Genomic DNA, 12,236 nt, shown 5'->3' on the forward strand with positions numbered 1-12,236 from the left:
ACCCCTAAAGCAGGTACAGTGACCTGTTCTTTTTTGGTTGTAGTTTTCCAAACCGACATTGGTGAGGAACGTTCAAGGAGAGTTTTTAAAAAATCGTTTCATAACATTTTTTGTCTGATGAATCACTTTAATGGAAAAAAATTTCTATTGAATATCAGATGGCTTGCCTCAAGCAATTGATTTTTTTTTTCTTCTATAGAAGTTATGATATCATGTAACTTATAAATCTTATTATTCAATTTCAAGTCTTGTAAAGCACTGTTGGATATTCTGTAGAAACAACACTTATAAATCATTTATATTATTATTTTTATTAAGTGGAGTTAAAAGCTTACCGCTTTCAATTTTACAGCCAAGAAGCTCAAACCTGAGGCACACCTGTCTGCGAGGACATATTTCAGGTATAATTCTTATTCCGTCAGCTACAAGTGGAGGTTTCAACTCCGAGAGGCTATTTCCTTCAAAGACCTGAGACATATTGAAGAAATGTAAAATGGTTTCCGTGTTTACATAGCCTGATGTAAACACGCGGGAGGTTGGGAGAACACGAAATAAGCGTAGGAAACCACGACGAGAAGCGTAGTTGTTTTCCAGCTTATCGAGTGTTCTCCCAACCTCCCAAGTGTTTACGTCGGGCTATGTAAACACGGAAACCATTTTACAAAAATTTTTTTATAAACTAACTAATGAAAGAGGAACGAAAACCGTGTTTATATACGCTCATGCAAAATGGTTTTATGGCCAACAGAGCGCGCGTACTATTTGAATTATTTTTAAACAACAACAGTGCATGATGCCCAACTATAAGCCATGAATAAGCCATAAAACATTTTCGCTTGCTCACCATTCAATTTTTCTAAATACATCTCGAGACCCACGTGGTTTCAGTTACACCGGGAAATATCCGGTGATACTCCTCAAGCGATATTTTTTTTTATTTCTGAAACCTACACGCGATTCGATAAAAGCCTTGTTTCATAATTTTCACGGTAGGTAGTAAAGTGTTCTGTTGTTGTTCTGAAAGGATTCGCTCTAACGAAGGCCAACGCTCGAAACGTCAGCTTTAAAATTTCGTTACGGACGCCAATTCATATTATAAACTCATTTTATTAATATAGAGAATAATGCATCGGCGCGCGTAGATATGGACTTTTCCCTCAAGTGTTCAACCAAATATCGCACGGGTGAACTGGCCATACTCGTGAGATATTGAGTTGAATACGAGAAAAGAAATTTCATCAGTATACTTTAAAAGCAACCCATTACTATTTTTTATTATATAAACACCTTAAGCATTTACTGACTTGAAAATTTCGACAAACGAGCTCGATTGAGAATGGTGAATGATTTGCCAATCATTCTTCAACCTGACGGGGTGGCGTGAGAGGTGAGTGACTTGTCGTGAAGCTAATTGGCAATATCGGACATAGGTAAATTGATGTAACGTAATTTACGCTGTTACGGCTTTTCCTCAGGGCCAAAAATTCTTTGTTAAAAACGAAGTTTACATAATGAACCAAAGATGTGGCAATGCCCCCACCGCACCACGGTTTCCTTCCTTAAACGTACCCCTGAAATCGAAATTTGTTTGCTCACAAGTTTGAACAAGTCGAAATGTCGACGTCTCACTAAAACTAACCCCCTCAACCTCTTACACGTAACAGAACTATTTCCAGAATACATGACAAGCTTTGCTCAGGAAAAAATTCTCACCAGGGAAGCGTAAAATGATCCATTGGCTTGTCAATGTTAAGCGAAGGACTCATTTAGCAAGTGAAAGTGAGGTGTTTGGCTTCAATCGTGAGAAGAGGTGTGTAAACAATAAATTATCCACATTATGGACTCTGGGGATTCCAGCAACGACACTCGATGTATTTCTATGTCTTTTACGCCTGAAAAAGGCTTACACAACACCCGCGCCGCGTTCGGTCGCTTCGAGAAGACCTCAAAAATAATGAAAAAAATACCTACAAACGGGCTCTAAGGTCATCTCAGGTTAAGTAACCTAGAATATTCAGGATATTTGCTTTTTTCCATCCCCGGAAGATAAATATTATTGTTTTGATCGATCGTGAAGTTCAGGTCTCAAAGTGGCTCTGCTTTCCACCAACAGACGGCAGCTAAAAATCTACAAGGAACTCGAGTGGTTGACATACAAACATTTGCACAAGGCCTCAAGGAATGTTAATTTTTGTAAGCGAGGTAAATATGAACAATTTTTATTTTTTACAACAATAATAACCGAGTGACACGTACTATGAGAATTATATTTGCCATAATGCTGCATTTGGATGAGGCTTGCAAGGATTCCTCGAAATGAATGGCTTAAAGATATGTACCTCATTATCTTGCACGGAGCAACTATAGAATACAGGGCCACTGATTTCCAGTAGTGTCCAAGAATTTCGCAAGTCCGAAATAAACATGTCAATCGAATACTCGTGGTCCGCAATTCGAAATTCTACGCATGCTCAAATACCGATCTTAGCGAATTTATTCCATTACGTAATGTTTTGCGACATAGAAAATAGGGATCTTTCGAGTAAAATTTATTGCGTTTCCTTCAATGGAATATCCTAAGATTTGCTGAACCGTTAAACATATTTGTGACCTTTCTTGTGCCTGTTAATTAAAAAAATTCATAGAACCAAATTGAGATAGACGAAGAAAACACAAAATTGCGAACAGCGAGAAAACTCACTTTGTATCTTCTATTTCTTGCGGCTTTTAAATGATCGGCAGGGCAATTTTCACAACATGTTAAAATTATGAGAGATTTCACCGGAGATAATTGAAGAAAATCAAAGGTAAAGCCAAATTATCACTTGCGAGCGCCTCCCTTCGTGGAGCCTTAGCTTAATAGCGAAAATAATTTTCTTAACATTTACTACGGCCAACGATTGATAGTCCGAACCTTGCTCATCGCCTTTTGATAGCTTTTAATAACATAGAAAAGCGAAAACGTGAAAAATTGTCTAGAAAAACAATACGCTGGCGCGCGCACTAACGTTCACCGAAAATCCTATGAAGCCACCGTAAATATAAACAGGCGCATGTATCCGTGCGCCTTGCTCGTTAGGAGTGCTACGTAAATTTAGGACTCCTTCGCATAATTTCTCTTTGGAAAAATTACGTTATCATAGCATGAATGCTAATTTCCACAATTGTAGAATGATTCAGCGACAGAACGGCTTAGCTGAGCCTTAACGTGTTGTGACATTTGAGGATAGCCTGTTTAGACCGCGTGATATGACTATCAAGCAACAGTTGTATTGTATCTACAGATTTATTGGTTGTGACACAAAGAGCGATTGTCTGTTCTGCCACGACAATACCAAAGTTAAATTGTTTCAGCTAACTAATATTCCACTCTGATAACACCTTTGGCTCTGAGTCAGCATGGGGCCGGTGGGCCGCGAGGCGAGGACCTTGTTTTCGAGAGAGATTTTGACTGCACTATGTTCTGGAGATACTGGAGTATCATTAATTTGAAACGATGGGTTGATATTTTGATAACACATTTCTTGCGTCCATACTAAGGAGCTCTTTAAGTATGAAATATCAAATCACTTACGTCCCAGACATCAGGTAAGCGCTGGAACTTAATCCCGCCAAATTCCGTGCGCAGGTATGAGTGTATTCTGCGTTATCGGCAAAAAGGGGTTATCGTTCTTTCTTGAATGTAAGGTCTTAATTGTGTATTACTTCGCGAGAAAGAAATTCTATTTCGCCGGCCTGACCAATTTGGCGTTAAGGTATGGTTGTGTGCCTGATGATTTTTCTGTCTGAGCCATACGATGACGCGCGATAAATCTCGCTGCTTGGAATGCCGCATTTCGCTACCCGTAAACAACCAGATGCTTGGGTGCTTAGAATACCCGTATTTCGGTGTGAATCCGTTTCACCTGATGTTCACAAGGGTACTCTGAAAAGAAGTTTTTTAGTTGAACGCGAGTTTTGAAATGCCAAAGGTTTATTACCGAAACAATCGAGATGCTTGGGTGCTTAGAATACCCGTATTTCATTGTGAATCCATTTCACCTGGTGCTTACACGAGGGTACTCGGAAAAGAAGTTTTTAGGTTGAACGCGAGTTTTGAAATGCCAAAGGTTCAAACAATGGAGATGCTTGGGTGCTTAGAATACCCGTATTTCGGTGTGAATCCATTTCAACTAGTGTTTACAAGGGTACTCTGAAAAGAAGTTTTTAAGTTGAACGTGAGTTTTGAAATGCCAAAGGTTAAGATGCTTTTGTGAGACATTTCTGATCGGTTCTATAAGTAAATGCACAATAGATTGACGCCTCCGGAAAAAGACACATCCGTTCGACTAATTCACACCTTCTTTGGTTGATCGGTCGGAAGCCACCTATGTGAAGTATCTGGTTACTATGCAAATAGTTTGTGCATAGTCGCGTCGATGGGTTCTTCGAAGTTACAATTCCTGTCTATTTTCTGGTGAAGTTCGAGAACCACCTGCGGATGACCAGGGAAACGTGCGAGTTGTTGTTGTTCCCATGTATCCAGTGAATTCAGGTTCGGCAGAAAGACTGCACCCAACATCTGTCGCGGATGGAACACACACTTTGGTTTCGATAATTCCGGAAATTCCATCCAAGAGGGCACACTCAAAACGTTTTCCTAACTTTTCGAAAACTTATCCCGGAGCTTTTCCCGTTCCATTCGATTTCAGACCGGAAATCTCGAAAATTTTGGTCGAATGGAAAGCGCCCCTGGTCGCTCTCACGCTAAAATTTCGAACACATGGAGAGATCACCGACTCCGATCCTGAATGAGAAAACAGTTTGATATCCGTGGCAATAGCATAACTTGGGAATCCACTCCAACTAAAGACTGAAGGAACTCCATCAATCTTAGAGGTTAATTTCCGTGCAATCTCTGCAATTTGACCGTTGCGAAATAGTATCGTTCTTTAAGAGCGTCGATGAATAGAAGAATCGTTATTGATTAGCGAGCTAAGGCTGCTCGTAAAAAACATCCTTATGAAGGTCCTTGAAATGATTACCCTAAGCTTGTGTGATCTTCCATCATACAACCAAACAAAACTTTTCATTGTTTTCTTGATCTTGTCTGTACGAAACCAAGAACTTCCGAATCCCTTCCACACCTCGAGCGCGGGGCTGTGTTATTATACCTTTAATTCGAAAGGGCCTGGGAAATTCGACTTGAATAAACTCCTTATGGATAGGACCGTATAATATAATACGGCTGCTGATCAGGGCACCACCCCCCATAGCCTCCTGTATGATTCAGTCTACCATGAATAGCACTAGCACTTGCATTCAAAGAAGACGTAGCACGAATATCTATATCCTGATACCTCCATCTTCCATTCCCAAAGGTGAAAAACAATCTTTAAAAAGAAAGTAAAATGAAAGACAGGAGAGTTACCAAAATATAATAGAGTAGAAGTCTGATAATTAAAGAGAGTACCTTTTATATATACTTTTCTTTTAAACGTTTTTTGTTGTTTGGATTAATGATATTATCATGTGATTTGCCTAATATGAATGGCTTAATGGATTGCAAAAGGATACCAGGAGTGCTGTTTTTGTGGGAAAAGGCTGAATGTATAATTCGGCGCTAGTTTGATTTTTTTCTTTTCGACATTTTGCAGTTAAATCCATAATAACTGAGCGGGGAATGTTGCATGCAAGAAGTTGGATAGGCCGGTACGATTTTGCTTTGCCAGTGTATAGGGTCATTAGTTTGGTCAGTAAAAAGCAAGTTTGTTTCATCATTCTTCAATAATTTGAATTAAAAGCAATATAGTGGCTTTGTCTAATTATTCCCTGTCGCCTGCTTGGGTTTTGGGTTTCTTTCGCGTCAAGATAAGATAATTTTAAGATAAGAATAAAATTAACATAATTATATCTATATATGTATGCAATGTGTTCTGCAACTCTATTCGAAAACTAACCAAGGGTAGCATTCGTGTGGTCGCTAATCAGAAAAGAAAGGAAAATACGGAGCGTTTGACTGATTGCCCTTTTTTTTTTTTTCATTATTCCGGTTGTTCTTTTGTTTCTGAAACCACGTTAGTGAAAGACAAAATTCTTACTAACCCCACGAGCAGCTTAAAATTAAGCATCTCTCTTTGTCTATTTCTACGTAGGCCTTTGATCGTGTGCCCATTTACGGAAACATGCACGCGTTTTGGTTGGTCTGCAGATTCTAGGCTGTTGTTTCCCACAAGCAAACTGACAAATTATTGAAAGCACGCCGCGTGATATGTTAACATAAACCCCTAGGCCATTTTTAAGAATGGTAAGAGAAGTGAAGCACCCGGAAAGTGTTTACAAACAGATTTTGTGCAGTGGTGGCTAATAATAAAACCCCAGACGATCAATGATTTCCTGTTTCCTGACCCTCGGGTTTGATGTATTCATTAGAGACGCCATTTTATCAGTGACTCACTCCCTGACACTGGAAGAGGCGAAAAAAATGATAACATTAAAAAGGAAATTTTGAATCACAAATAAATGTTTTAAGGACCCTCCCTTCGCCACAGGTTCCTGTAATTTTTTTTGGCCACAGGTATGGACATTTTAGGTGGCTGTAATTTGACCTTCGGCTTCTATTTCACTAAATTTGGAATTTTGTTGATGAAAGTGGGTGCAAGCCCGTTTTTGAAGTTTTGGATACCCTGGCCAGTTATCGTTAGGTCGGAAAGCGTTTCTCTGTGATTAGTTATAAGAGTCGGTGGTTCTAACAAGCAAAATTGAACAAAGTCAAAGTTTACAGTCCGATTTTCTCCGAATTGTGTGTTCGCCATCTAGCGCGATTGGAGCCTAAGGCTCTTACACGAAATCGCACCATCGCGTAATATGTTTTAAAAGTCTAGTCCATTATATCGTTTGAGAAAAACAAAAAAAAGAAAAAAATGGGTAAAAAGGAATTTTCGAAGAAAAAAAAACAAGGTATGTTACCAAGCAATCGAACCAGCAATCCTCGCCTTCCGAACCACTTTACAGTTTCCGGCACGGTTCGTGAGTGCACTTTGAACTAGTGTTTCTTTCTTACCCACTTATACCCGTTGGCATAGAGCTTTACTCGCTATGTTATTGAAACTGTACTTCTTTAAGCCTACGGTTCTAAGACATATCAAAGCAACTTGGAGAAGCGCGTGATTTAAAAGTTTTTCCCTCCGTTGCTTAGAGAAACATTGTAGTCTTTGTGGTCCTTTAATCACTGTAGTAACTATTTGCAAATCTCCAATACTTTGAGAGAAAACGAACCGAACATAGATCGATACATTTTGATCAGAACTAGTATGTAATATGGTTCGGATGTCGTTTGATCATGATCCAGGAGACTCAGGAGCAAATAATCAGGCGAAAGGAAAGAAATTGGCGGTTTCGGTTCGACGCGAAAGTTGACATGACCTGCACCCACCGAGGATAGTTCCTTGAGGAATGTCTTGTCCAAAACACAGCACATTAAAACACCCAATGACGAGATGAATGCGAAACATTCTTGAACTGATCATTCCAAAGCGCTCTGAAACAAATATAAACCAAGTGATTAACAACGCAGGAAATGTTTAGCTTCCACTTTGCCCAACCCCTCTTTCCGGTGACAATTTGATATCTTTCATTCCGCCTCTAGAAATTAATGCCACATAAATCTAGTCAGTTAGATTCGCAGTGGTTATAGAGAACACGCTGTTATTTAAAGTCGGCCACGATGTTTCTTGCTCTGTAACGTCATTTGGTTCAAGTTTTTCTATCTATTATTTTATCTAGAGCCACAGAAATTATGGAATCGTGTCTCAACAACTGTGATCAGTAGTTCAAAGGGCGGCGGATGACGCTATCCAAGGAATAAATTGCTATCCGGAGGGTTCCAACATAGATTTGGCAGTATGCGGGATGAGGTTTAAAATCGAGGCAGGATGTGCGATATGAGAAATTTCAAAGGTGAGATGCAGGATGAGAATAAGAAGGCGAGACCGAGATATGCTCCGTTTCGAAGGCGGAATAGGGAATAGGATGGGTATGGTCGGGATCATAATTTAGCTCAAGGTACGAGTCACACGACCTCAGAGACATCAAAAAAATATTTATTTGTTTTATAAACGGCTTAATTCATGCTCCTGTGTAAATTGGGGTTGACTGTCCTCAATGACTCCGTAATACGTGCAGTTGCCAAGTGTTGATAGACACACACGGTTTTATTGTATGTTATCATTAGGGTGGAGTGGGGAGGGGGAGGGCATACAATGTTTATGCCCACAGCTTGTGGCATATTTGTGAAACTTCCTTTTTCTTTAAAGCTCTGTGCTTTGATTCTTCGATGATTGAAATAGGCAAGACTGCTGATCAAACACGCTTGCATTTTACTACATAACTCACTCGCATTTGATTTTAAGTCATATCTTCGCTATTTCCAAATTGACACGCGTACCCATAGTAATTTTGATTTAACTTTATTTCATGCACGAGGATCTACCCCTCAGGTACAATAGCTTTATATTATTTGTATTTTTCTCCCGGTTTCTGATTTCTAATTGTAGATTTCTGTCTTACTTTAGTTTCGGTTTCATTTCGTAACTTTCATATTGTAACCCACGCCTCAAGTATGATCGGAATGTCGTCGCGAATCATATAAAATTGTAGTTATCTTTGTGTTTCAGAATTATTAAATATTACAGGAGTCCTCTTGTTGAATCGTGTGTTTGTCTGTACCATTCAAGAATTTAGTTGTATCTTTTAGATATGACTTCTAATGAAGTGCGATCGGCTGAAGAATTTGCTAGCTTTTCTATCACTACCCCTTAGTTGGAATACTTTTGTCTCGCTTATAAAGGCTATCAAAAACCGAAGAACAACTGATTATTTTTAGCCGACTCAATATGCCATTACAAGTCTTTGCCTTTCTCCATAATCATACAGGAGAGTACATTATCGATATTGTAAAGGGTTATGATTTTTCCATCAGTTTTAATAAGGCAGTGAACAAGACCGGGAGCAGTTGTAGCACTCTTTTATATTACCAAGCCAGGAGGAAAAGGTTTTGTTGAGTTATTTCGTGGCGATTTATAGCTAATATTTCTAAATTTCGAGACCATTACGCGATGTCAATTTCACAATAAAACATGGGCATGGAGAAAAGTTAATCGGTAAATTTTCCTTAACATATTTCATGGTTGTTGAAACAAAAACTTACGCTTTCCTTGAATCAACATCACCCAAATCCATTACTGATAAAAAGCAATAATCTCTCTCCAAAATTGTTTTTTTGGACGTCAAAACAACCTTTCACAGACATCTTTCCAGCGAGTTGCAATGTTTGCCTTGTGACGATCCCAGAAATCTTTGCGCAAACACAAGGATCCGATTGAAGGCAACTCTTCACTCTCTTTTACGGGGGTGTAACTTAGGGGGTGAGGGGTGAGAATAGGTGATAGTGGGTAGGGGGTGAGGAGTACAATGTGCGATCCACGTGAAGCAAACTCATATTGCTCGATACAGTGAGAACTTCAACTTTATTGACTGGTTAAAGTAAAATAGTCTAAGTTTGTATTGCTTTTTTGTGTTGAGACGTGTCAAGATCTTTGAAAGCGAAACTTGCTTGAGGGAGGTTCACTACAGCTCCAACCAAACGATTTAATATTATCACATATGTGTAAATGTGTAAGACTGAAACAAAAAAACTCATCCAACATAACTTGGACGCACAACATTGTAACTTTGTGGATTAACCAGGGTTATTAATTCGAAACACCAGGGCTTTGGATAGTTTGTTGATGATACTAGGAGGTTAATGTCGCTATTTTCTAGACAAACGTTGTTCTCTTTAAGATATGAATCGCCAAATTATAACAAACTGTAAGCAAAATTCTGGATAAACTTCAAGAGTAATTAACGAATTTACCATACTGGTTTTTGAAAAACCGTGCCCTAAGCTTCTTTGCAGCAAATACAGGACGCGACATCGTAACTTTAGACAGCGAGCCGAAGATTCCAAGTGTCTAGCATCGTGACACCCTCCCCCCGGAATAGATATCCCGGTAACTCATTCATCATGTGACCATATGCTAACGCGGTATGAAATGGGTAAACAAGAATTCAAAAATAGATGGATGCCCAGGGATGTTTCCTCGAGCTGGAAAAACAAACTGGGTATGGGCGCATGATCTTTAAAGATTGCAAAAAAAAAACCCAAACAAACAAACAAACAAACGCATAAAACGAACACAAAAGGGAAGTGAATGTATTTAAAAGAGAGAGTTTGGCACTTTCTTGCTTATAGGTTAGATTGGAAGCTATATTTGGCACGTTTCATTTTTTTCACTTACAACAAAGATGCATTCCCCTTCTCTGTTCCGTCAAACCTAAGAAAATTCAAGTAAAATGCAAATTCTAAAAAATTAGCAGAAAAATCAAATAGTTTCAAAACGAATAAGAGCGTAACAAACAGACTATGTGTCAAATCGTATATTATTGCAAACGATTGAAATCTTTGGGACAGGTTTATTTAAAACAAAGTTTGGCCGTTGTTTGACCAAACTGGCAATCCTAAAACCTATCTTTAATTTGGCTTGATTCTTTTAGGTGAGGTGTCGACAAGCTGAAAGTTCTTATTCAACATTATTTAATAAAAACAACTCTCTTCTAGAGAATATTTAAGGCCCACTTGTCACGTAAAACCGCGAGTTTGGCTTAGAACTAGTGTCCATTCAGTAACCGGCTCTTAAAGTTTAAAGAATAGTCTAAAATAGATAACTTCGCACGTATTGAGTTACATTGATTTGTTTATCAGTAGTTTCAGTTCTTTGGTAATAAAAAGCATATCAAAAATAAGACACTCAAGTTTGTTTTTGGCAATTTCCTAGGATGTTCAAACTCCGTGAGATGTCAGTCGTCCGGTTCCATGTCATGCTCCTTCTATGAGATGGTCTCCGATCGCCGAGCCCGTTTTGTGATCCTCAATGCCGTTGATTTTTAAGTTACTGTCATGGTGTATCCGAAAATTAAAGTGCATCATACAGATCACGCATGAAAAAAGAAAAATAAACAACAGATTGCTGACACACAAAGAGCGGTTCCTCTTCCTTCAATCTGATCTCGTTCTTTATCTCAGTTTCGACTTGTCTTAACCGGGCTGATTTCTGTGTTCATCTTGCAATTGAGATTTACAAGTCGTCTCTCTTTCCGAGTTTGCCGACTTCTCAATGTTCCTTGTAGGGAAAACACGATTCTGGGAACTTCTTACTTCTCAGTCGCTTGAGCACGAGATGCATCTGATATCATTATATCAATAAAATGATGAATGGTAGATTGCACAAGTTTTTCCGGGTAGCGCAACTGAGAAAAGGTCTGGAAATATTCAGAAACAGTTGCCGACGGGCACCGTACCGTTATTAGCTTATCGTATATATTTTTTACGGGCGCTGTTGAAAACAATGCCCAACCGTGCATTCAAAGTTTCACTCATTTGCGTACTTTTCCAGTTTAAGGAAATTTTCCGCTGCCACCCCTTGTGAGTCAGCAACAGGTTGATATGACCTGTGTGATGCATATGATGCTGGCTTTGTCAAATACTCATGCCAAATTATTCAGGAACACAAAGGGTCGGTGATTGGAGACCAGCTCAGAAAACGACATGGCATGGAGCCGGGGAACATCAAGCGAAGTTTGAGAACAACCTTGTCTGTCTTATTTTTGAAATGCTTTTGGAGTAACTGCAAAATACCCTGCCACTTTGGTCCACCTCATTTACATGTGTCGCGAGGCTTCAAGAACGAGGCATAACACAATGGATGCTATTCTTATTCAATGATATGTAAATGAGTGGCAGGGTATTCAGCAGTTTAGCCATGCTTTTTAACCACCGCTAAGCAAACAGTGTAGCTCAAGCACCGCAAAATTATATTTCACTATTCTTGTACCTTATAAATATTTTGATTAGTTGTAATTATACAATTTTAACAAACCGTAATGCCTCTTGCATTCTCATCTGTTTTTAATAGCATTATATTTACACGACAATTGTTCGTAAACATAACTTGTCATATTTTAATAGACCCTGATAAAGGAAATCGAAGAGGTCGAAACGTCTTTCCTTTTCATCGCTAGTTTTTATCATGTTTAAGAATATGTCTTTTCAACTAAGGAACTCGCTATACCCGAATATTTGCATCGGATACAGTGAAGGAAGCTGGTGATTACAACTCTTCGGGCCGGTTATTCAGTTTCAACAAAGTTTAGCCGAG

This window comes from Pocillopora verrucosa, chromosome 14 (assembly GCF_036669915.1).
Source record: "Pocillopora verrucosa isolate sample1 chromosome 14, ASM3666991v2, whole genome shotgun sequence".
NCBI classification, from domain to species: Eukaryota; Metazoa; Cnidaria; class Anthozoa; order Scleractinia; family Pocilloporidae; genus Pocillopora; species Pocillopora verrucosa.